At 44.7% G+C, this 26,677-nt stretch overlaps 7 non-coding genes across 7 annotated transcripts; all 7 read right to left on the bottom strand.

Moving 5' to 3' along the window:
- Positions 1–72: 72 nt before the first annotated feature.
- On the bottom strand, positions 73–236 carry LOC142190692 (U1 spliceosomal RNA). The gene has a single exon (XR_012714374.1). It is a non-coding gene; the product is annotated as a U1 spliceosomal RNA (small nuclear RNA).
- A 3,866-nt stretch (positions 237–4,102) lies between these two features.
- LOC142190691 (U1 spliceosomal RNA) lies at positions 4,103–4,266 on the bottom strand. Its single transcript, XR_012714373.1, has one exon. It is a non-coding gene; the product is annotated as a U1 spliceosomal RNA (small nuclear RNA).
- Positions 4,267–8,132: 3,866 nt separating this feature from the next.
- LOC142190690 (U1 spliceosomal RNA) lies at positions 8,133–8,296 on the bottom strand. Its single transcript, XR_012714372.1, has one exon. It is a non-coding gene; the product is annotated as a U1 spliceosomal RNA (small nuclear RNA).
- Positions 8,297–12,162: 3,866 nt separating this feature from the next.
- Positions 12,163–12,326, bottom strand: LOC142190689 (U1 spliceosomal RNA). The gene has a single exon (XR_012714371.1). It is a non-coding gene; the product is annotated as a U1 spliceosomal RNA (small nuclear RNA).
- A 3,872-nt stretch (positions 12,327–16,198) lies between these two features.
- LOC142190688 (U1 spliceosomal RNA) lies at positions 16,199–16,362 on the bottom strand. The gene has a single exon (XR_012714370.1). It is a non-coding gene; the product is annotated as a U1 spliceosomal RNA (small nuclear RNA).
- Positions 16,363–20,234: 3,872 nt separating this feature from the next.
- Positions 20,235–20,398, bottom strand: LOC142190687 (U1 spliceosomal RNA). The gene has a single exon (XR_012714369.1). It is a non-coding gene; the product is annotated as a U1 spliceosomal RNA (small nuclear RNA).
- A 3,872-nt stretch (positions 20,399–24,270) lies between these two features.
- On the bottom strand, positions 24,271–24,434 carry LOC142190685 (U1 spliceosomal RNA). Its single transcript, XR_012714368.1, has one exon. It is a non-coding gene; the product is annotated as a U1 spliceosomal RNA (small nuclear RNA).
- Positions 24,435–26,677: the final 2,243 nt, after the last annotated feature.

Below are 26,677 nucleotides of genomic sequence, written 5' to 3'. Positions count from 1 at the left end.
CGCAGCATCGAGCAACAAACTAGCAAGCGAGAGGAAGCAAGGAACGAGCACTGTCTTTCAACCAGAGAAAATCAGGGGAAAGCGCGAACGCAGTCCCCCACTACCACAAATTATGCAGTCGAGTTTCCCGCATTTGGGGAAATCGCAGGGGTCAGCACACCCGGAGTGCAATGGATGAGCCTCACCCTGGGAGAACCACCTTCATGATCATGGTATCTCCCCTGCCAGGTAAGTATGAGTTATTCACCGACTGCTAGGCCAGCGCCCCTCCCCCGCAGCCCTGCCGCATTGGGGAGGCATTGGCCCTTGGCCAACAGAGGTCCGCATGGTGCAATGCCACACCGCATGCGTTTTCCTCGGTAGGCGGCCGTAGCACAGGCTGCGCTCCATTCCTCGCCCCGACACCCCGCTGCCTGCATTCAAATGTTCCCGGCTAGGCATTTCCAAGATGCAGTGCAGCAAGGGCATTAGCATAAAACGAAAGGGGAGGGGGCGAATGGGTGGCGGCTTCCAGAAACCGAGCTCCGGCTGGGCAGCAGAGTCAGGCACGAGGCAGCTGCGTGCCTTTGGTTTACTTAAGCCGGGATGGCTCATTAGAATTAGAAGAGAAGATGGCTAGACGGTTGGAGGAGTGTTTAAACTAGGTACTGGGGGGAGAGGGTAACATGTAGAGGGCAAGATAGTGTAGAAATGGAAAGAGGGCTAGATACTGAAACTGGGGGTGGAGCAGGGGGTCGGGTTAGAGCAGTCAGTAGGCAGTGGAAGAGTAGGGAAGATAAATCTATGAAATGTATGCATACGAATGCCCGAAGTCTTACTAACAAGATGGAGGAACTAGAAGTGATGATGTTGGAAGACAATTATGACATGGTGGGGGGTAAGTGAGACATGGCTGGACTCTAGCTATGACTGGGCTGTAAATAAACAAGGGTACAGTATGTTTAGAAAGGAGCGTACAAATAAGAAAGGGGGAGGGGTTTGCTTATACGTAAAAAACGGCCTTAAGCCAGTCCTGCGTGAGGACATCTGGGAGGAAAATGATTATGTGGAGTCCTTATGGGTGGAGATTACGGGAGGAACAAAAAATAATAAAATACTGATAGGGGTTTGTTATAAATCTCCAAATATAATGGAAGAAGCTGAAAATGTACTAATAAAACAAATAGATGAGGCCGCAAAGCAGAATAAAGTCATTATTATGGGGGATTTCAACTACCCAGATATCAACTGGGAGGCAGAAACCTGCAGATCCAACAAAGGGAGCAGGTTCTTGTCAGTAATAAAAGACAATTACCTATCGCAACTAGTGCAGGACCCAACAAGAGGCCAGGCCCTTTTAGACCTAATTTTAACAAATGAACCTGACACACTATCAAAAGTGGAGGTTGGGGGACATCTGGGTAATAGTGACCATAACAGAATAAGTTTTCTTGTACACATTAAGAAGACGTTCATTAGAGGGGGTACAAAAACACTAAACTTCAGGAAGGCAAATTTTAACCAGCTGAGAGAGGAGCCTAGCAGCATAAACTGGGACAATGTCCTCAACGTGACGGGAACACAAACTAAATGGGACATCTTCAAAAATATACTAAATAAGAGCACTAGAAAACACATACCCTATGGGAATAAGCGGGCTAGAAATCATAGAAAACCAATATGGCTAACTAAAACAGTCCAGAATGCAATGAGGGATAAAAAGGAAGCATTTAAAGTACTAAAACAAGAGAGTAGCGACACAGCATTAAAAAACTATAACAGAGAAAAATAAATTGTGCAAAAAACAAATAAAGGAGGCGAAGATTGAGGCTGAGAGAAAAATTGCCAAGGAAAGTAAAAGTAATCCAAAATTATTCTTCAATTACATAAATAATAAGAGAATAAAAACTGACAATGTCGGCACTCTCAAAAATAATCTGGGTGTAATGGTGGAGGAGGATGAGGAAAGAGCACAAGTATTAAATGCCTTCTTCTCTACAGTGTTTACACAAGAATATCCATTGGCCGGCAACATGATTAGGGGTAATGTTAACTCTCAATTAAATGTCACCTGCTTAACCCAGGAAGAAGTGCAGCGCCGCCTGCAAAACACTAAAATAGAGAAATCGCCCGGTCCAGATGGTATACACCCCCGAGTTCTGAGGGAATTAAGCATGGTCATAGATAGACCCTTGTATCTAATATTTAAGGATTCAGTAATGACTGGGTCTGTTCCACAGGATTGGCGAATAGCAAATGTGGTGCCAATTTTCAAAAAGGGGTGTAAAAGGGAACCTGGAAACTATAGGCCAGTAAGTTTAACTTCTGTGGTGGGAAAGATATTTGAGGGCTTTCTAAGAGATGCTATCCTGGGGTATCTCAATGTAAATAATCTTATAACACCCAATCAGCATGGGTTTATGAGGAATCGGTCCTGTCAGACTAATCTGATCAGCTTCTATGAGGAGGTCAGTTCAAGACTGGACATGGCTAATGCAGTAGACGTGGTGTACCTGGACTTTTCAAAGGCTTTTGATACTGTTCCAGATAAACGGTTGGGATGCAAAATGAGATTGTTGGGACTGGGGGGAAACATATGCATTTGGGTTAGCAACTGGCTCACTGATAGGAAACAGAGGGTACTTGTTAATGGTAAATATTCAGACGGGGCCACAGTCACCAGTGGGGTGCCGCAGGGGTCAGTATTAGGTCCTCTCTTGTTTAACATCTTTATTAATGACCTGGTAGAGGGTTTACAAAGCAGGGTGTCTATATTTGCAGATGATACTAAACTTTGTAGGGTAATCAATAATGAGGAGGATAGTAGAATATTGCAAGGGGATCTAAGGAAACTGGAAGCATGGGCGGAGACTTGGCAAATGAAGTTTAATGTTGACAAATGTAAAGTAATGCACTTTGGGCGACGTAATAAAATGTATGACTATGTACTAAATAGTAAATTACTGGGTAAGACTGTCAATGAAAAAGACTTAGGGATTTTGGTGGACAGCAAGCTTACCTTTAATGACCAGTGTCAGGCAGCTGCTGCCAAGGCAAATAAAATTATGGGATGCATCAAAAGAGGTCTAGATTCTCATGACAAGGACATAGTTATGCCTCTATACAAATCACTGGTACGGCCACACTTAGAATATTGTGCACAATTTTGGGCCCCGATATACAAGAAAGACATACGTGAACTTGAAAAAGTGCAAAGACGGGCAACCAAAATGATTAGGGGAATGGGTGGACTGGAGTACAACGATAGATTAACAAACTTGGGGTTATTCAGCTTAGAGAAAAGACGTCTACGGGGAGATCTAATAACAATGTACAAATACATGAAGGGACAATACAAAGAACTTTCTAAGGATCTTTTTACTCCTAGGCCAGTGACAGTGACAAGAGGACATCCACTACGTATGGAGGAGAGAAGGTTTCACCAGAAACATAGAAGGGGATTCTTCACAGTAAGAACAGCGAGGCTCTGGAAGTCTCTGCCCCAGGAAGTGGTGATGGCGGATTCACTGAACAAGTTCAAAGTGGGCCTGGATGCCTTTCTTGAAGAGAAAAATATAATGGGTTATGGTCTCTAGATTTTAAGGACACGTTGATCCAGGGTTTTATACTGACTGCCAGATTTGGAGTCGGGAAGGAATTTTTTCCTCTGAAATAGGGCAATTGGCATGAGCCTCATGGGGGTTTTTGCCTTCCCCTGGATCAACACTGTAGGGGATTGTAGGGCTATAGGTTGGACTTGATGGACTCATGTCTTTATCCAACTTCATCTACTATGTAACTATGAATGGCAGGTATGGAAAGCGGCGGGTTCAGGCCTGAAGCGGAGAACTTGCTGCATCACCATAACAGTTGAAACTCTAACGTTCCAACGGTGTGACTGAATGAGTGGACTGTCGCTCATCCACTAGAGGGAGACAAAGGCCACCTGGAATGCTTTGCTTACACTGTGGCAGCGGCGGCAGCAGCAGCGTGCCTCTCTGCCAGCAACCCGGTTGCGATAGTCTAACCATCTGAGTGTACTGCACAGGTACGCAGCATCGAGCAACAAACTAGCAAGCGAGAGGAAGCAAGGAACGAGCACTGTCTTTCAACCAGAGAAAATCAGGGGAAAGCGCGAACGCAGTCCCCCACTACCACAAATTATGCAGTCGAGTTTCCCGCATTTGGGGAAATCGCAGGGGTCAGCACACCCGGAGTGCAATGGATGAGCCTCACCCTGGGAGAACCACCTTCATGATCATGGTATCTCCCCTGCCAGGTAAGTATGAGTTATTCACCGACTGCTAGGCCAGCGCCCCTCCCCCGCAGCCCTGCCGCATTGGGGAGGCATTGGCCCTTGGCCAACAGAGGTCCGCATGGTGCAATGCCACACCGCATGCGTTTTCCTCGGTAGGCGGCCGTAGCACAGGCTGCGCTCCATTCCTCGCCCCGACACCCCGCTGCCTGCATTCAAATGTTCCCGGCTAGGCATTTCCAAGATGCAGTGCAGCAAGGGCATTAGCATAAAACGAAAGGGGAGGGGGCGAATGGGTGGCGGCTTCCAGAAACCGAGCTCCGGCTGGGCAGCAGAGTCAGGCACGAGGCAGCTGCGTGCCTTTGGTTTACTTAAGCCGGGATGGCTCATTAGAATTAGAAGAGAAGATGGCTAGACGGTTGGAGGAGTGTTTAAACTAGGTACTGGGGGGAGAGGGTAACATGTAGAGGGCAAGATAGTGTAGAAATGGAAAGAGGGCTAGATACTGAAACTGGGGGTGGAGCAGGGGGTCGGGTTAGAGCAGTCAGTAGGCAGTGGAAGAGTAGGGAAGATAAATCTATGAAATGTATGCATACGAATGCCCGAAGTCTTACTAACAAGATGGAGGAACTAGAAGTGATGATGTTGGAAGACAATTATGACATGGTGGGGGGTAAGTGAGACATGGCTGGACTCTAGCTATGACTGGGCTGTAAATAAACAAGGGTACAGTATGTTTAGAAAGGAGCGTACAAATAAGAAAGGGGGAGGGGTTTGCTTATACGTAAAAAACGGCCTTAAGCCAGTCCTGCGTGAGGACATCTGGGAGGAAAATGATTATGTGGAGTCCTTATGGGTGGAGATTACGGGAGGAACAAAAAATAATAAAATACTGATAGGGGTTTGTTATAAATCTCCAAATATAATGGAAGAAGCTGAAAATGTACTAATAAAACAAATAGATGAGGCCGCAAAGCAGAATAAAGTCATTATTATGGGGGATTTCAACTACCCAGATATCAACTGGGAGGCAGAAACCTGCAGATCCAACAAAGGGAGCAGGTTCTTGTCAGTAATAAAAGACAATTACCTATCGCAACTAGTGCAGGACCCAACAAGAGGCCAGGCCCTTTTAGACCTAATTTTAACAAATGAACCTGACACACTATCAAAAGTGGAGGTTGGGGGACATCTGGGTAATAGTGACCATAACAGAATAAGTTTTCTTGTACACATTAAGAAGACGTTCATTAGAGGGGGTACAAAAACACTAAACTTCAGGAAGGCAAATTTTAACCAGCTGAGAGAGGAGCCTAGCAGCATAAACTGGGACAATGTCCTCAACGTGACGGGAACACAAACTAAATGGGACATCTTCAAAAATATACTAAATAAGAGCACTAGAAAACACATACCCTATGGGAATAAGCGGGCTAGAAATCATAGAAAACCAATATGGCTAACTAAAACAGTCCAGAATGCAATGAGGGATAAAAAGGAAGCATTTAAAGTACTAAAACAAGAGAGTAGCGACACAGCATTAAAAAACTATAACAGAGAAAAATAAATTGTGCAAAAAACAAATAAAGGAGGCGAAGATTGAGGCTGAGAGAAAAATTGCCAAGGAAAGTAAAAGTAATCCAAAATTATTCTTCAATTACATAAATAATAAGAGAATAAAAACTGACAATGTCGGCACTCTCAAAAATAATCTGGGTGTAATGGTGGAGGAGGATGAGGAAAGAGCACAAGTATTAAATGCCTTCTTCTCTACAGTGTTTACACAAGAATATCCATTGGCCGGCAACATGATTAGGGGTAATGTTAACTCTCAATTAAATGTCACCTGCTTAACCCAGGAAGAAGTGCAGCGCCGCCTGCAAAACACTAAAATAGAGAAATCGCCCGGTCCAGATGGTATACACCCCCGAGTTCTGAGGGAATTAAGCATGGTCATAGATAGACCCTTGTATCTAATATTTAAGGATTCAGTAATGACTGGGTCTGTTCCACAGGATTGGCGAATAGCAAATGTGGTGCCAATTTTCAAAAAGGGGTGTAAAAGGGAACCTGGAAACTATAGGCCAGTAAGTTTAACTTCTGTGGTGGGAAAGATATTTGAGGGCTTTCTAAGAGATGCTATCCTGGGGTATCTCAATGTAAATAATCTTATAACACCCAATCAGCATGGGTTTATGAGGAATCGGTCCTGTCAGACTAATCTGATCAGCTTCTATGAGGAGGTCAGTTCAAGACTGGACATGGCTAATGCAGTAGACGTGGTGTACCTGGACTTTTCAAAGGCTTTTGATACTGTTCCAGATAAACGGTTGGGATGCAAAATGAGATTGTTGGGACTGGGGGGAAACATATGCATTTGGGTTAGCAACTGGCTCACTGATAGGAAACAGAGGGTACTTGTTAATGGTAAATATTCAGACGGGGCCACAGTCACCAGTGGGGTGCCGCAGGGGTCAGTATTAGGTCCTCTCTTGTTTAACATCTTTATTAATGACCTGGTAGAGGGTTTACAAAGCAGGGTGTCTATATTTGCAGATGATACTAAACTTTGTAGGGTAATCAATAATGAGGAGGATAGTAGAATATTGCAAGGGGATCTAAGGAAACTGGAAGCATGGGCGGAGACTTGGCAAATGAAGTTTAATGTTGACAAATGTAAAGTAATGCACTTTGGGCGACGTAATAAAATGTATGACTATGTACTAAATAGTAAATTACTGGGTAAGACTGTCAATGAAAAAGACTTAGGGATTTTGGTGGACAGCAAGCTTACCTTTAATGACCAGTGTCAGGCAGCTGCTGCCAAGGCAAATAAAATTATGGGATGCATCAAAAGAGGTCTAGATTCTCATGACAAGGACATAGTTATGCCTCTATACAAATCACTGGTACGGCCACACTTAGAATATTGTGCACAATTTTGGGCCCCGATATACAAGAAAGACATACGTGAACTTGAAAAAGTGCAAAGACGGGCAACCAAAATGATTAGGGGAATGGGTGGACTGGAGTACAACGATAGATTAACAAACTTGGGGTTATTCAGCTTAGAGAAAAGACGTCTACGGGGAGATCTAATAACAATGTACAAATACATGAAGGGACAATACAAAGAACTTTCTAAGGATCTTTTTACTCCTAGGCCAGTGACAGTGACAAGAGGACATCCACTACGTATGGAGGAGAGAAGGTTTCACCAGAAACATAGAAGGGGATTCTTCACAGTAAGAACAGCGAGGCTCTGGAAGTCTCTGCCCCAGGAAGTGGTGATGGCGGATTCACTGAACAAGTTCAAAGTGGGCCTGGATGCCTTTCTTGAAGAGAAAAATATAATGGGTTATGGTCTCTAGATTTTAAGGACACGTTGATCCAGGGTTTTATACTGACTGCCAGATTTGGAGTCGGGAAGGAATTTTTTCCTCTGAAATAGGGCAATTGGCATGAGCCTCATGGGGGTTTTTGCCTTCCCCTGGATCAACACTGTAGGGGATTGTAGGGCTATAGGTTGGACTTGATGGACTCATGTCTTTATCCAACTTCATCTACTATGTAACTATGAATGGCAGGTATGGAAAGCGGCGGGTTCAGGCCTGAAGCGGAGAACTTGCTGCATCACCATAACAGTTGAAACTCTAACGTTCCAACGGTGTGACTGAATGAGTGGACTGTCGCTCATCCACTAGAGGGAGACAAAGGCCACCTGGAATGCTTTGCTTACACTGTGGCAGCGGCGGCAGCAGCAGCGTGCCTCTCTGCCAGCAACCCGGTTGCGATAGTCTAACCATCTGAGTGTACTGCACAGGTACGCAGCATCGAGCAACAAACTAGCAAGCGAGAGGAAGCAAGGAACGAGCACTGTCTTTCCACCAGAGAAAATCAGGGGAAAGCGCGAACGCAGTCCCCCACTACCACAAATTATGCAGTCGAGTTTCCCGCATTTGGGGAAATCGCAGGGGTCAGCACACCCGGAGTGCAATGGATGAGCCTCACCCTGGGAGAACCACCTTCATGATCATGGTATCTCCCCTGCCAGGTAAGTATGAGTTATTCACCGACTGCTAGGCCAGCGCCCCTCCCCCGCAGCCCTGCCGCATTGGGGAGGCATTGGCCCTTGGCCAACAGAGGTCCGCATGGTGCAATGCCACACCGCATGCGTTTTCCTCGGTAGGCGGCCGTAGCACAGGCTGCGCTCCATTCCTCGCCCCGACACCCCGCTGCCTGCATTCAAATGTTCCCGGCTAGGCATTTCCAAGATGCAGTGCAGCAAGGGCATTAGCATAAAACGAAAGGGGAGGGGGCGAATGGGTGGCGGCTTCCAGAAACCGAGCTCCGGCTGGGCAGCAGAGTCAGGCACGAGGCAGCTGCGTGCCTTTGGTTTACTTAAGCCGGGATGGCTCATTAGAATTAGAAGAGAAGATGGCTAGACGGTTGGAGGAGTGTTTAAACTAGGTACTGGGGGGAGAGGGTAACATGTAGAGGGCAAGATAGTGTAGAAATGGAAAGAGGGCTAGATACTGAAACTGGGGGTGGAGCAGGGGGTCGGGTTAGAGCAGTCAGTAGGCAGTGGAAGAGTAGGGAAGATAAATCTATGAAATGTATGCATACGAATGCCCGAAGTCTTACTAACAAGATGGAGGAACTAGAAGTGATGATGTTGGAAGACAATTATGACATGGTGGGGGGTAAGTGAGACATGGCTGGACTCTAGCTATGACTGGGCTGTAAATAAACAAGGGTACAGTATGTTTAGAAAGGAGCGTACAAATAAGAAAGGGGGAGGGGTTTGCTTATACGTAAAAAACGGCCTTAAGCCAGTCCTGCGTGAGGACATCTGGGAGGAAAATGATTATGTGGAGTCCTTATGGGTGGAGATTACGGGAGGAACAAAAAATAATAAAATACTGATAGGGGTTTGTTATAAATCTCCAAATATAATGGAAGAAGCTGAAAATGTACTAATAAAACAAATAGATGAGGCCGCAAAGCAGAATAAAGTCATTATTATGGGGGATTTCAACTACCCAGATATCAACTGGGAGGCAGAAACCTGCAGATCCAACAAAGGGAGCAGGTTCTTGTCAGTAATAAAAGACAATTACCTATCGCAACTAGTGCAGGACCCAACAAGAGGCCAGGCCCTTTTAGACCTAATTTTAACAAATGAACCTGACACACTATCAAAAGTGGAGGTTGGGGGACATCTGGGTAATAGTGACCATAACAGAATAAGTTTTCTTGTACACATTAAGAAGACGTTCATTAGAGGGGGTACAAAAACACTAAACTTCAGGAAGGCAAATTTTAACCAGCTGAGAGAGGAGCCTAGCAGCATAAACTGGGACAATGTCCTCAACGTGACGGGAACACAAACTAAATGGGACATCTTCAAAAATATACTAAATAAGAGCACTAGAAAACACATACCCTATGGGAATAAGCGGGCTAGAAATCATAGAAAACCAATATGGCTAACTAAAACAGTCCAGAATGCAATGAGGGATAAAAAGGAAGCATTTAAAGTACTAAAACAAGAGAGTAGCGACACAGCATTAAAAAACTATAACAGAGAAAAATAAATTGTGCAAAAAACAAATAAAGGAGGCGAAGATTGAGGCTGAGAGAAAAATTGCCAAGGAAAGTAAAAGTAATCCAAAATTATTCTTCAATTACATAAATAATAAGAGAATAAAAACTGACAATGTCGGCACTCTCAAAAATAATCTGGGTGTAATGGTGGAGGAGGATGAGGAAAGAGCACAAGTATTAAATGCCTTCTTCTCTACAGTGTTTACACAAGAATATCCATTGGCCGGCAACATGATTAGGGGTAATGTTAACTCTCAATTAAATGTCACCTGCTTAACCCAGGAAGAAGTGCAGCGCCGCCTGCAAAACACTAAAATAGAGAAATCGCCCGGTCCAGATGGTATACACCCCCGAGTTCTGAGGGAATTAAGCATGGTCATAGATAGACCCTTGTATCTAATATTTAAGGATTCAGTAATGACTGGGTCTGTTCCACAGGATTGGCGAATAGCAAATGTGGTGCCAATTTTCAAAAAGGGGTGTAAAAGGGAACCTGGAAACTATAGGCCAGTAAGTTTAACTTCTGTGGTGGGAAAGATATTTGAGGGCTTTCTAAGAGATGCTATCCTGGGGTATCTCAATGTAAATAATCTTATAACACCCAATCAGCATGGGTTTATGAGGAATCGGTCCTGTCAGACTAATCTGATCAGCTTCTATGAGGAGGTCAGTTCAAGACTGGACATGGCTAATGCAGTAGACGTGGTGTACCTGGACTTTTCAAAGGCTTTTGATACTGTTCCAGATAAACGGTTGGGATGCAAAATGAGATTGTTGGGACTGGGGGGAAACATATGCATTTGGGTTAGCAACTGGCTCACTGATAGGAAACAGAGGGTACTTGTTAATGGTAAATATTCAGACGGGGCCACAGTCACCAGTGGGGTGCCGCAGGGGTCAGTATTAGGTCCTCTCTTGTTTAACATCTTTATTAATGACCTGGTAGAGGGTTTACAAAGCAGGGTGTCTATATTTGCAGATGATACTAAACTTTGTAGGGTAATCAATAATGAGGAGGATAGTAGAATATTGCAAGGGGATCTAAGGAAACTGGAAGCATGGGCGGAGACTTGGCAAATGAAGTTTAATGTTGACAAATGTAAAGTAATGCACTTTGGGCGACGTAATAAAATGTATGACTATGTACTAAATAGTAAATTACTGGGTAAGACTGTCAATGAAAAAGACTTAGGGATTTTGGTGGACAGCAAGCTTACCTTTAATGACCAGTGTCAGGCAGCTGCTGCCAAGGCAAATAAAATTATGGGATGCATCAAAAGAGGTCTAGATTCTCATGACAAGGACATAGTTATGCCTCTATACAAATCACTGGTACGGCCACACTTAGAATATTGTGCACAATTTTGGGCCCCGATATACAAGAAAGACATACGTGAACTTGAAAAAGTGCAAAGACGGGCAACCAAAATGATTAGGGGAATGGGTGGACTGGAGTACAACGATAGATTAACAAACTTGGGGTTATTCAGCTTAGAGAAAAGACGTCTACGGGGAGATCTAATAACAATGTACAAATACATGAAGGGACAATACAAAGAACTTTCTAAGGATCTTTTTACTCCTAGGCCAGTGACAGTGACAAGAGGACATCCACTACGTATGGAGGAGAGAAGGTTTCACCAGAAACATAGAAGGGGATTCTTCACAGTAAGAACAGCGAGGCTCTGGAAGTCTCTGCCCCAGGAAGTGGTGATGGCGGATTCACTGAACAAGTTCAAAGTGGGCCTGGATGCCTTTCTTGAAGAGAAAAATATAATGGGTTATGGTCTCTAGATTTTAAGGACACGTTGATCCAGGGTTTTATACTGACTGCCAGATTTGGAGTCGGGAAGGAATTTTTTCCTCTGAAATAGGGCAATTGGCATGAGCCTCATGGGGGTTTTTGCCTTCCCCTGGATCAACACTGTAGGGGATTGTAGGGCTATAGGTTGGACTTGATGGACTCATGTCTTTATCCAACTTCATCTACTATGTAACTATGAATGGCAGGTATGGAAAGCGGCGGGTTCAGGCCTGAAGCGGAGAACTTGCTGCATCACCATAACAGTTGAAACTCTAACGTTCCAACGGTGTGACTGAATGAGTGGACTGTCGCTCATCCACTAGAGGGAGACAAAGGCCACCTGGAATGCTTTGCTTACACTGTGGCAGCGGCGGCAGCAGCAGCGTGCCTCTCTGCCAGCAACCCGGTTGCGATAGTCTAACCATCTGAGTGTACTGCACAGGTACGCAGCATCGAGCAACAAACTAGCAAGCGAGAGGAAGCAAGGAACGAGCACTGTCTTTCAACCAGAGAAAATCAGGGGAAAGCGCGAACGCAGTCCCCCACTACCACAAATTATGCAGTCGAGTTTCCCGCATTTGGGGAAATCGCAGGGGTCAGCACACCCGGAGTGCAATGGATGAGCCTCACCCTGGGAGAACCACCTTCATGATCATGGTATCTCCCCTGCCAGGTAAGTATGAGTTATTCACCGACTGCTAGGCCAGCGCCCCTCCCCCGCAGCCCTGCCGCATTGGGGAGGCATTGGCCCTTGGCCAACAGAGGTCCGCATGGTGCAATGCCACACCGCATGCGTTTTCCTCGGTAGGCGGCCGTAGCACAGGCTGCGCTCCATTCCTCGCCCCGACACCCCGCTGCCTGCATTCAAATGTTCCCGGCTAGGCATTTCCAAGATGCAGTGCAGCAAGGGCATTAGCATAAAACGAAAGGGGAGGGGGCGAATGGGTGGCGGCTTCCAGAAACCGAGCTCCGGCTGGGCAGCAGAGTCAGGCACGAGGCAGCTGCGTGCCTTTGGTTTACTTAAGCCGGGATGGCTCATTAGAATTAGAAGAGAAGATGGCTAGACGGTTGGAGGAGTGTTTAAACTAGGTACTGGGGGGAGAGGGTAACATGTAGAGGGCAAGATAGTGTAGAAATGGAAAGAGGGCTAGATACTGAAACTGGGGGTGGAGCAGGGGGTCGGGTTAGAGCAGTCAGTAGGCAGTGGAAGAGTAGGGAAGATAAATCTATGAAATGTATGCATACGAATGCCCGAAGTCTTACTAACAAGATGGAGGAACTAGAAGTGATGATGTTGGAAGACAATTATGACATGGTGGGGGGTAAGTGAGACATGGCTGGACTCTAGCTATGACTGGGCTGTAAATAAACAAGGGTACAGTATGTTTAGAAAGGAGCGTACAAATAAGAAAGGGGGAGGGGTTTGCTTATACGTAAAAAACGGCCTTAAGCCAGTCCTGCGTGAGGACATCTGGGAGGAAAATGATTATGTGGAGTCCTTATGGGTGGAGATTACGGGAGGAACAAAAAATAATAAAATACTGATAGGGGTTTGTTATAAATCTCCAAATATAATGGAAGAAGCTGAAAATGTACTAATAAAACAAATAGATGAGGCCGCAAAGCAGAATAAAGTCATTATTATGGGGGATTTCAACTACCCAGATATCAACTGGGAGGCAGAAACCTGCAGATCCAACAAAGGGAGCAGGTTCTTGTCAGTAATAAAAGACAATTACCTATCGCAACTAGTGCAGGACCCAACAAGAGGCCAGGCCCTTTTAGACCTAATTTTAACAAATGAACCTGACACACTATCAAAAGTGGAGGTTGGGGGACATCTGGGTAATAGTGACCATAACAGAATAAGTTTTCTTGTACACATTAAGAAGACGTTCATTAGAGGGGGTACAAAAACACTAAACTTCAGGAAGGCAAATTTTAACCAGCTGAGAGAGGAGCCTAGCAGCATAAACTGGGACAATGTCCTCAACGTGACGGGAACACAAACTAAATGGGACATCTTCAAAAATATACTAAATAAGAGCACTAGAAAACACATACCCTATGGGAATAAGCGGGCTAGAAATCATAGAAAACCAATATGGCTAACTAAAACAGTCCAGAATGCAATGAGGGATAAAAAGGAAGCATTTAAAGTACTAAAACAAGAGAGTAGCGACACAGCATTAAAAAACTATAACAGAGAAAAATAAATTGTGCAAAAAACAAATAAAGGAGGCGAAGATTGAGGCTGAGAGAAAAATTGCCAAGGAAAGTAAAAGTAATCCAAAATTATTCTTCAATTACATAAATAATAAGAGAATAAAAACTGACAATGTCGGCACTCTCAAAAATAATCTGGGTGTAATGGTGGAGGAGGATGAGGAAAGAGCACAAGTATTAAATGCCTTCTTCTCTACAGTGTTTACACAAGAATATCCATTGGCCGGCAACATGATTAGGGGTAATGTTAACTCTCAATTAAATGTCACCTGCTTAACCCAGGAAGAAGTGCAGCGCCGCCTGCAAAACACTAAAATAGAGAAATCGCCCGGTCCAGATGGTATACACCCCCGAGTTCTGAGGGAATTAAGCATGGTCATAGATAGACCCTTGTATCTAATATTTAAGGATTCAGTAATGACTGGGTCTGTTCCACAGGATTGGCGAATAGCAAATGTGGTGCCAATTTTCAAAAAGGGGTGTAAAAGGGAACCTGGAAACTATAGGCCAGTAAGTTTAACTTCTGTGGTGGGAAAGATATTTGAGGGCTTTCTAAGAGATGCTATCCTGGGGTATCTCAATGTAAATAATCTTATAACACCCAATCAGCATGGGTTTATGAGGAATCGGTCCTGTCAGACTAATCTGATCAGCTTCTATGAGGAGGTCAGTTCAAGACTGGACATGGCTAATGCAGTAGACGTGGTGTACCTGGACTTTTCAAAGGCTTTTGATACTGTTCCAGATAAACGGTTGGGATGCAAAATGAGATTGTTGGGACTGGGGGGAAACATATGCATTTGGGTTAGCAACTGGCTCACTGATAGGAAACAGAGGGTACTTGTTAATGGTAAATATTCAGACGGGGCCACAGTCACCAGTGGGGTGCCGCAGGGGTCAGTATTAGGTCCTCTCTTGTTTAACATCTTTATTAATGACCTGGTAGAGGGTTTACAAAGCAGGGTGTCTATATTTGCAGATGATACTAAACTTTGTAGGGTAATCAATAATGAGGAGGATAGTAGAATATTGCAAGGGGATCTAAGGAAACTGGAAGCATGGGCGGAGACTTGGCAAATGAAGTTTAATGTTGACAAATGTAAAGTAATGCACTTTGGGCGACGTAATAAAATGTATGACTATGTACTAAATAGTAAATTACTGGGTAAGACTGTCAATGAAAAAGACTTAGGGATTTTGGTGGACAGCAAGCTTACCTTTAATGACCAGTGTCAGGCAGCTGCTGCCAAGGCAAATAAAATTATGGGATGCATCAAAAGAGGTCTAGATTCTCATGACAAGGACATAGTTATGCCTCTATACAAATCACTGGTACGGCCACACTTAGAATATTGTGCACAATTTTGGGCCCCGATATACAAGAAAGACATACGTGAACTTGAAAAAGTGCAAAGACGGGCAACCAAAATGATTAGGGGAATGGGTGGACTGGAGTACAACGATAGATTAACAAACTTGGGGTTATTCAGCTTAGAGAAAAGACGTCTACGGGGAGATCTAATAACAATGTACAAATACATGAAGGGACAATACAAAGAACTTTCTAAGGATCTTTTTACTCCTAGGCCAGTGACAGTGACAAGAGGACATCCACTACGTATGGAGGAGAGAAGGTTTCACCAGAAACATAGAAGGGGATTCTTCACAGTAAGAACAGCGAGGCTCTGGAAGTCTCTGCCCCAGGAAGTGGTGATGGCGGATTCACTGAACAAGTTCAAAGTGGGCCTGGATGCCTTTCTTGAAGAGAAAAATATAATGGGTTATGGTCTCTAGATTTTAAGGACACGTTGATCCAGGGTTTTATACTGACTGCCAGATTTGGAGTCGGGAAGGAATTTTTTCCTCTGAAATAGGGCAATTGGCATGAGCCTCATGGGGGTTTTTGCCTTCCCCTGGATCAACACTGTAGGGGATTGTAGGGCTATAGGTTGGACTTGATGGACTCATGTCTTTATCCAACTTCATCTACTATGTAACTATGAATGGCAGGTATGGAAAGCGGCGGGTTCAGGCCTGAAGCGGAGAACTTGCTGCATCACCATAACAGTTGAAACTCTAACGTTCCAACGGTGTGACTGAATGAGTGGACTGTCGCTCATCCACTAGAGGGAGACAAAGGCCACCTGGAATGCTTTGCTTACACTGTGGCAGCGGCGGCAGCAGCAGCAGCAGCGTGCCTCTCTGCCAGCAACCCGGTTGCGATAGTCTAACCATCTGAGTGTACTGCACAGGTACGCAGCATCGAGCAACAAACTAGCAAGCGAGAGGAAGCAAGGAACGAGCACTGTCTTTCCACCAGAGAAAATCAGGGGAAAGCGCGAACGCAGTCCCCCACTACCACAAATTATGCAGTCGAGTTTCCCGCATTTGGGGAAATCGCAGGGGTCAGCACACCCGGAGTGCAATGGATGAGCCTCACCCTGGGAGAACCACCTTCATGATCATGGTATCTCCCCTGCCAGGTAAGTATGAGTTATTCACCGACTGCTAGGCCAGCGCCCCTCCCCCGCAGCCCTGCCGCATTGGGGAGGCATTGGCCCTTGGCCAACAGAGGTCCGCATGGTGCAATGCCACACCGCATGCGTTTTCCTCGGTAGGCGGCCGTAGCACAGGCTGCGCTCCATTCCTCGCCCCGACACCCCGCTGCCTGCATTCAAATGTTCCCGGCTAGGCATTTCCAAGATGCAGTGCAGCAAGGGCATTAGCATAAAACGAAAGGGGAGGGGGCGAATGGGTGGCGGCTTCCAGAAACCGAGCTCCGGCTGGGCAGCAGAGTCAGGCACGAGGCAGCTGCGTGCCTTTGGTTTACTTAAGCCGGGATGGCTCATTAGAATTAGAAGAGAAGATGGCTAGACGGTTGGAGGAGTGTTTAAACTAGGTACTGGGGGGAGAGGGTAACATGTAGAGGGCAAGATAGTGTAGAAATGGAAAGAGGGCTAGATACTGAAACTGGGGGTGGAGCAGGGGGTCGGGTTAGAGCAGTCAGTAGGCAGTGGAAGAGTAGGGAAGATAAATCTATGAAATGTATGCATACGAATGCCCGAAGTCTTACTAACAAGATGGAGGAACTAGAAGTGATGATGTTGGAAGACAATTATGACATGGTGGGGGGTAAGTGAGACATGGCTGGACTCTAGCTATGACTGGGCTGTAAATAAACAAGGGTACAGTATGTTTAGAAAGGAGCGTACAAATAAGAAAGGGGGAGGGGTTTGCTTATACGTAAAAAACGGCCTTAAGCCAGTCCTGCGTGAGGACATCTGGGAGGAAAATGATTATGTGGAGTCCTTATGGGTGGAGATTACGGGAGGAACAAAAAATAATAAAATACTGATAGGGGTTTGTTATAAATCTCCAAATATAATGGAAGAAGCTGAAAATGTACTAATAAAACAAATAGATGAGGCCGCAAAGCAGAATAAAGTCATTATTATGGGGGATTTCAACTACCCAGATATCAACTGGGAGGCAGAAACCTGCAGATCCAACAAAGGGAGCAGGTTCTTGTCAGTAATAAAAGACAATTACCTATCGCAACTAGTGCAGGACCCAACAAGAGGCCAGGCCCTTTTAGACCTAATTTTAACAAATGAACCTGACACACTATCAAAAGTGGAGGTTGGGGGACATCTGGGTAATAGTGACCATAACAGAATAAGTTTTCTTGTACACATTAAGAAGACGTTCATTAGAGGGGGTACAAAAACACTAAACTTCAGGAAGGCAAATTTTAACCAGCTGAGAGAGGAGCCTAGCAGCATAAACTGGGACAATGTCCTCAACGTGACGGGAACACAAACTAAATGGGACATCTTCAAAAATATACTAAATAAGAGCACTAGAAAACACATACCCTATGGGAATAAGCGGGCTAGAAATCATAGAAAACCAATATGGCTAACTAAAACAGTACAGAATGCAATGAGGGATAAAAAGGAAGCATTTAAAGTACTAAAACAAGAGAGTAGCGACACAGCATTAAAAAACTATAACAGAGAAAAATAAATTGTGCAAAAAACAAATAAAGGAGGCGAAGATTGAGGCTGAGAGAAAAATTGCCAAGGAAAGTAAAAGTAATCCAAAATTATTCTTCAATTACATAAATAATAAGAGAATAAAAACTGACAATGTCGGCACTCTCAAAAATAATCTGGGTGTAATGGTGGAGGAGGATGAGGAAAGAGCACAAGTATTAAATGCCTTCTTCTCTACAGTGTTTACACAAGAATATCCATTGGCCGGCAACATGATTAGGGGTAATGTTAACTCTCAATTAAATGTCACCTGCTTAACCCAGGAAGAAGTGCAGCGCCGCCTGCAAAACACTAAAATAGAGAAATCGCCCGGTCCAGATGGTATACACCCCCGAGTTCTGAGGGAATTAAGCATGGTCATAGATAGACCCTTGTATCTAATATTTAAGGATTCAGTAATGACTGGGTCTGTTCCACAGGATTGGCGAATAGCAAATGTGGTGCCAATTTTCAAAAAGGGGTGTAAAAGGGAACCTGGAAACTATAGGCCAGTAAGTTTAACTTCTGTGGTGGGAAAGATATTTGAGGGCTTTCTAAGAGATGCTATCCTGGGGTATCTCAATGTAAATAATCTTATAACACCCAATCAGCATGGGTTTATGAGGAATCGGTCCTGTCAGACTAATCTGATCAGCTTCTATGAGGAGGTCAGTTCAAGACTGGACATGGCTAATGCAGTAGACGTGGTGTACCTGGACTTTTCAAAGGCTTTTGATACTGTTCCAGATAAACGGTTGGGATGCAAAATGAGATTGTTGGGACTGGGGGGAAACATATGCATTTGGGTTAGCAACTGGCTCACTGATAGGAAACAGAGGGTACTTGTTAATGGTAAATATTCAGACGGGGCCACAGTCACCAGTGGGGTGCCGCAGGGGTCAGTATTAGGTCCTCTCTTGTTTAACATCTTTATTAATGACCTGGTAGAGGGTTTACAAAGCAGGGTGTCTATATTTGCAGATGATACTAAACTTTGTAGGGTAATCAATAATGAGGAGGATAGTAGAATATTGCAAGGGGATCTAAGGAAACTGGAAGCATGGGCGGAGACTTGGCAAATGAAGTTTAATGTTGACAAATGTAAAGTAATGCACTTTGGGCGACGTAATAAAATGTATGACTATGTACTAAATAGTAAATTACTGGGTAAGACTGTCAATGAAAAAGACTTAGGGATTTTGGTGGACAGCAAGCTTACCTTTAATGACCAGTGTCAGGCAGCTGCTGCCAAGGCAAATAAAATTATGGGATGCATCAAAAGAGGTCTAGATTCTCATGACAAGGACATAGTTATGCCTCTATACAAATCACTGGTACGGCCACACTTAGAATATTGTGCACAATTTTGGGCCCCGATATACAAGAAAGACATACGTGAACTTGAAAAAGTGCAAAGACGGGCAACCAAAATGATTAGGGGAATGGGTGGACTGGAGTACAACGATAGATTAACAAACTTGGGGTTATTCAGCTTAGAGAAAAGACGTCTACGGGGAGATCTAATAACAATGTACAAATACATGAAGGGACAATACAAAGAACTTTCTAAGGATCTTTTTACTCCTAGGCCAGTGACAGTGACAAGAGGACATCCACTACGTATGGAGGAGAGAAGGTTTCACCAGAAACATAGAAGGGGATTCTTCACAGTAAGAACAGCGAGGCTCTGGAAGTCTCTGCCCCAGGAAGTGGTGATGGCGGATTCACTGAACAAGTTCAAAGTGGGCCTGGATGCCTTTCTTGAAGAGAAAAATATAATGGGTTATGGTCTCTAGATTTTAAGGACACGTTGATCCAGGGTTTTATACTGACTGCCAGATTTGGAGTCGGGAAGGAATTTTTTCCTCTGAAATAGGGCAATTGGCATGAGCCTCATGGGGGTTTTTGCCTTCCCCTGGATCAACACTGTAGGGGATTGTAGGGCTATAGGTTGGACTTGATGGACTCATGTCTTTATCCAACTTCATCTACTATGTAACTATGAATGGCAGGTATGGAAAGCGGCGGGTTCAGGCCTGAAGCGGAGAACTTGCTGCATCACCATAACAGTTGAAACTCTAACGTTCCAACGGTGTGACTGAATGAGTGGACTGTCGCTCATCCACTAGAGGGAGACAAAGGCCACCTGGAATGCTTTGCTTACACTGTGGCAGCGGCGGCAGCAGCAGCAGCAGCGTGCCTCTCTGCCAGCAACCCGGTTGCGATAGTCTAACCATCTGAGTGTACTGCACAGGTACGCAGCATCGAGCAACAAACTAGCAAGCGAGAGGAAGCAAGGAACGAGCACTGTCTTTCCACCAGAGAAAATCAGGGGAAAGCGCGAACGCAGTCCCCCACTACCACAAATTATGCAGTCGAGTTTCCCGCATTTGGGGAAATCGCAGGGGTCAGCACACCCGGAGTGCAATGGATGAGCCTCACCCTGGGAGAACCACCTTCATGATCATGGTATCTCCCCTGCCAGGTAAGTATGAGTTATTCACCGACTGCTAGGCCAGCGCCCCTCCCCCGCAGCCCTGCCGCATTGGGGAGGCATTGGCCCTTGGCCAACAGAGGTCCGCATGGTGCAATGCCACACCGCATGCGTTTTCCTCGGTAGGCGGCCGTAGCACAGGCTGCGCTCCATTCCTCGCCCCGACACCCCGCTGCCTGCATTCAAATGTTCCCGGCTAGGCATTTCCAAGATGCAGTGCAGCAAGGGCATTAGCATAAAACGAAAGGGGAGGGGGCGAATGGGTGGCGGCTTCCAGAAACCGAGCTCCGGCTGGGCAGCAGAGTCAGGCACGAGGCAGCTGCGTGCCTTTGGTTTACTTAAGCCGGGATGGCTCATTAGAATTAGAAGAGAAGATGGCTAGACGGTTGGAGGAGTGTTTAAACTAGGTACTGGGGGGAGAGGGTAACATGTAGAGGGCAAGATAGTGTAGAAATGGAAAGAGGGCTAGATACTGAAACTGGGGGTGGAGCAGGGGGTCGGGTTAGAGCAGTCAGTAGGCAGTGGAAGAGTAGGGAAGATAAATCTATGAAATGTATGCATACGAATGCCCGAAGTCTTACTAACAAGATGGAGGAACTAGAAGTGATGATGTTGGAAGACAATTATGACATGGTGGGGGGTAAGTGAGACATGGCTGGACTCTAGCTATGACTGGGCTGTAAATAAACAAGGGTACAGTATGTTTAGAAAGGAGCGTACAAATAAGAAAGGGGGAGGGGTTTGCTTATACGTAAAAAACGGCCTTAAGCCAGTCCTGCGTGAGGACATCTGGGAGGAAAATGATTATGTGGAGTCCTTATGGGTGGAGATTACGGGAGGAACAAAAAATAATAAAATACTGATAGGGGTTTGTTATAAATCTCCAAATATAATGGAAGAAGCTGAAAATGTACTAATAAAACAAATAGATGAGGCCGCAAAGCAGAATAAAGTCATTATTATGGGGGATTTCAACTACCCAGATATCAACTGGGAGGCAGAAACCTGCAGATCCAACAAAGGGAGCAGGTTCTTGTCAGTAATAAAAGACAATTACCTATCGCAACTAGTGCAGGACCCAACAAGAGGCCAGGCCCTTTTAGACCTAATTTTAACAAATGAACCTGACACACTATCAAAAGTGGAGGTTGGGGGACATCTGGGTAATAGTGACCATAACAGAATAAGTTTTCTTGTACACATTAAGAAGACGTTCATTAGAGGGGGTACAAAAACACTAAACTTCAGGAAGGCAAATTTTAACCAGCTGAGAGAGGAGCCTAGCAGCATAAACTGGGACAATGTCCTCAACGTGACGGGAACACAAACTAAATGGGACATCTTCAAAAATATACTAAATAAGAGCACTAGAAAACACATACCCTATGGGAATAAGCGGGCTAGAAATCATAGAAAACCAATATGGCTAACTAAAACAGTACAGAATGCAATGAGGGATAAAAAGGAAGCATTTAAAGTACTAAAACAAGAGAGTAGCGACACAGCATTAAAAAACTATAACAGAGAAAAATAAATTGTGCAAAAAACAAATAAAGGAGGCGAAGATTGAGGCTGAGAGAAAAATTGCCAAGGAAAGTAAAAGTAATCCAAAATTATTCTTCAATTACATAAATAATAAGAGAATAAAAACTGACAATGTCGGCACTCTCAAAAATAATCTGGGTGTAATGGTGGAGGAGGATGAGGAAAGAGCACAAGTATTAAATGCCTTCTTCTCTACAGTGTTTACACAAGAATATCCATTGGCCAGCAACATGATTAGGGGTAATGTTAACTCTCAATTAAATGTCACCTGCTTAACCCAGGAAGAAGTGCAGCGCCGCCTGCAAAACACTAAAATAGAGAAATCGCCCGGTCCAGATGGTATACACCCCCGAGTTCTGAGGGAATTAAGCATGGTCATAGATAGACCCTTGTATCTAATATTTAAGGATTCAGTAATGACTGGGTCTGTTCCACAGGATTGGCGAATAGCAAATGTGGTGCCAATTTTCAAAAAGGGGTGTAAAAGGGAACCTGGAAACTATAGGCCAGTAAGTTTAACTTCTGTGGTGGGAAAGATATTTGAGGGCTTTCTAAGAGATGCTATCCTGGGGTATCTCAATGTAAATAATCTTATAACACCCAATCAGCATGGGTTTATGAGGAATCGGTCCTGTCAGACTAATCTGATCAGCTTCTATGAGGAGGTCAGTTCAAGACTGGACATGGCTAATGCAGTAGACGTGGTGTACCTGGACTTTTCAAAGGCTTTTGATACTGTTCCAGATAAACGGTTGGGATGCAAAATGAGATTGTTGGGACTGGGGGGAAACATATGCATTTGGGTTAGCAACTGGCTCACTGATAGGAAACAGAGGGTACTTGTTAATGGTAAATATTCAGACGGGGCCACAGTCACCAGTGGGGTGCCGCAGGGGTCAGTATTAGGTCCTCTCTTGTTTAACATCTTTATTAATGACCTGGTAGAGGGTTTACAAAGCAGGGTGTCTATATTTGCAGATGATACTAAACTTTGTAGGGTAATCAATAATGAGGAGGATAGTAGAATATTGCAAGGGGATCTAAGGAAACTGGAAGCATGGGCGGAGACTTGGCAAATGAAGTTTAATGTTGACAAATGTAAAGTAATGCACTTTGGGCGACGTAATAAAATGTATGACTATGTACTAAATAGTAAATTACTGGGTAAGACTGTCAATGAAAAAGACTTAGGGATTTTGGTGGACAGCAAGCTTACCTTTAATGACCAGTGTCAGGCAGCTGCTGCCAAGGCAAATAAAATTATGGGATGCATCAAAAGAGGTCTAGATTCTCATGACAAGGACATAGTTATGCCTCTATACAAATCACTGGTACGGCCACACTTAGAATATTGTGCACAATTTTGGGCCCCGATATACAAGAAAGACATACGTGAACTTGAAAAAGTGCAAAGACGGGCAACCAAAATGATTAGGGGAATGGGTGGACTGGAGTACAACGATAGATTAACAAACTTGGGGTTATTCAGCTTAGAGAAAAGACGTCTACGGGGAGATCTAATAACAATGTACAAATACATGAAGGGACAATACAAAGAACTTTCTAAGGATCTTTTTACTCCTAGGCCAGTGACAGTGACAAGAGGACATCCACTACGTATGGAGGAGAGAAGGTTTCACCAGAAACATAGAAGGGGATTCTTCACAGTAAGAACAGCGAGGCTCTGGAAGTCTCTGCCCCAGGAAGTGGTGATGGCGGATTCACTGAACAAGTTCAAAGTGGGCCTGGATGCCTTTCTTGAAGAGAAAAATATAATGGGTTATGGTCTCTAGATTTTAAGGACACGTTGATCCAGGGTTTTATACTGACTGCCAGATTTGGAGTCGGGAAGGAATTTTTTCCTCTGAAATAGGGCAATTGGCATGAGCCTCATGGGGGTTTTTGCCTTCCCCTGGATCAACACTGTAGGGGATTGTAGGGCTATAGGTTGGACTTGATGGACTCATGTCTTTATCCAACTTCATCTACTATGTAACTATGAATGGCAGGTATGGAAAGCGGCGGGTTCAGGCCTGAAGCGGAGAACTTGCTGCATCACCATAACAGTTGAAACTCTAACGTTCCAACGGTGTGACTGAATGAGTGGACTGTCGCTCATCCACTAGAGGGAGACAAAGGCCACCTGGAATGCTTTGCTTACACTGTGGCAGCGGCGGCAGCAGCAGCAGCAGCGTGCCTCTCTGCCAGCAACCCGGTTGCGATAGTCTAACCATCTGAGTGTACTGCACAGGTACGCAGCATCGAGCAACAAACTAGCAAGCGAGAGGAAGCAAGGAACGAGCACTGTCTTTCCACCAGAGAAAATCAGGGGAAAGCGCGAACGCAGTCCCCCACTACCACAAATTATGCAGTCGAGTTTCCCGCATTTGGGGAAATCGCAGGGGTCAGCACACCCGGAGTGCAATGGATGAGCCTCACCCTGGGAGAACCACCTTCATGATCATGGTATCTCCCCTGCCAGGTAAGTATGAGTTATTCACCGACTGCTAGGCCAGCGCCCCTCCCCCGCAGCCCTGCCGCATTGGGGAGGCATTGGCCCTTGGCCAACAGAGGTCCGCATGGTGCAATGCCACACCGCATGCGTTTTCCTCGGTAGGCGGCCGTAGCACAGGCTGCGCTCCATTCCTCGCCCCGACACCCCGCTGCCTGCATTCAAATGTTCCCGGCTAGGCATTTCCAAGATGCAGTGCAGCAAGGGCATTAGCATAAAACGAAAGGGGAGGGGGCGAATGGGTGGCGGCTTCCAGAAACCGAGCTCCGGCTGGGCAGCAGAGTCAGGCACGAGGCAGCTGCGTGCCTTTGGTTTACTTAAGCCGGGATGGCTCATTAGAATTAGAAGAGAAGATGGCTAGACGGTTGGAGGAGTGTTTAAACTAGGTACTGGGGGGAGAGGGTAACATGTAGAGGGCAAGATAGTGTAGAAATGGAAAGAGGGCTAGATACTGAAACTGGGGGTGGAGCAGGGGGTCGGGTTAGAGCAGTCAGTAGGCAGTGGAAGAGTAGGGAAGATAAATCTATGAAATGTATGCATACGAATGCCCGAAGTCTTACTAACAAGATGGAGGAACTAGAAGTGATGATGTTGGAAGACAATTATGACATGGTGGGGGGTAAGTGAGACATGGCTGGACTCTAGCTATGACTGGGCTGTAAATAAACAAGGGTACAGTATGTTTAGAAAGGAGCGTACAAATAAGAAAGGGGGAGGGGTTTGCTTATACGTAAAAAACGGCCTTAAGCCAGTCCTGCGTGAGGACATCTGGGAGGAAAATGATTATGTGGAGTCCTTATGGGTGGAGATTACGGGAGGAACAAAAAATAATAAAATACTGATAGGGGTTTGTTATAAATCTCCAAATATAATGGAAGAAGCTGAAAATGTACTAATAAAACAAATAGATGAGGCCGCAAAGCAGAATAAAGTCATTATTATGGGGGATTTCAACTACCCAGATATCAACTGGGAGGCAGAAACCTGCAGATCCAACAAAGGGAGCAGGTTCTTGTCAGTAATAAAAGACAATTACCTATCGCAACTAGTGCAGGACCCAACAAGAGGCCAGGCCCTTTTAGACCTAATTTTAACAAATGAACCTGACACACTATCAAAAGTGGAGGTTGGGGGACATCTGGGTAATAGTGACCATAACAGAATAAGTTTTCTTGTACACATTAAGAAGACGTTCATTAGAGGGGGTACAAAAACACTAAACTTCAGGAAGGCAAATTTTAACCAGCTGAGAGAGGAGCCTAGCAGCATAAACTGGGACAATGTCCTCAACGTGACGGGAACACAAACTAAATGGGACATCTTCAAAAATATACTAAATAAGAGCACTAGAAAACACATACCCTATGGGAATAAGCGGGCTAGAAATCATAGAAAACCAATATGGCTAACTAAAACAGTACAGAATGCAATGAGGGATAAAAAGGAAGCATTTAAAGTACTAAAACAAGAGAGTAGCGACACAGCATTAAAAAACTATAACAGAGAAAAATAAATTGTGCAAAAAACAAATAAAGGAGGCGAAGATTGAGGCTGAGAGAAAAATTGCCAAGGAAAGTAAAAGTAATCCAAAATTATTCTTCAATTACATAAATAATAAGAGAATAAAAACTGACAATGTCGGCACTCTCAAAAATAATCTGGGTGTAATGGTGGAGGAGGATGAGGAAAGAGCACAAGTATTAAATGCCTTCTTCTCTACAGTGTTTACACAAGAATATCCATTGGCCGGCAACATGATTAGGGGTAATGTTAACTCTCAATTAAATGTCACCTGCTTAACCCAGGAAGAAGTGCAGCGCCGCCTGCAAAACACTAAAATAGAGAAATCGCCCGGTCCAGATGGTATACACCCCCGAGTTCTGAGGGAATTAAGCATGGTCATAGATAGACCCTTGTATCTAATATTTAAGGATTCAGTAATGACTGGGTCTGTTCCACAGGATTGGCGAATAGCAAATGTGGTGCCAATTTTCAAAAAGGGGTGTAAAAGGGAACCTGGAAACTATAGGCCAGTAAGTTTAACTTCTGTGGTGGGAAAGATATTTGAGGGCTTTCTAAGAGATGCTATCCTGGGGTATCTCAATGTAAATAATCTTATAACACCCAATCAGCATGGGTTTATGAGGAATCGGTCCTGTCAGACTAATCTGATCAGCTTCTATGAGGAGGTCAGTTCAAGACTGGACATGGCTAATGCAGT

This window comes from Leptodactylus fuscus, chromosome 1 (assembly GCF_031893055.1).
Source record: "Leptodactylus fuscus isolate aLepFus1 chromosome 1, aLepFus1.hap2, whole genome shotgun sequence".
NCBI classification, from domain to species: domain Eukaryota; kingdom Metazoa; phylum Chordata; class Amphibia; order Anura; family Leptodactylidae; genus Leptodactylus; species Leptodactylus fuscus.
Note: the sequence above shows the minus strand (reverse complement) of the source record. Positions and strands in the feature narration are given on the sequence as shown.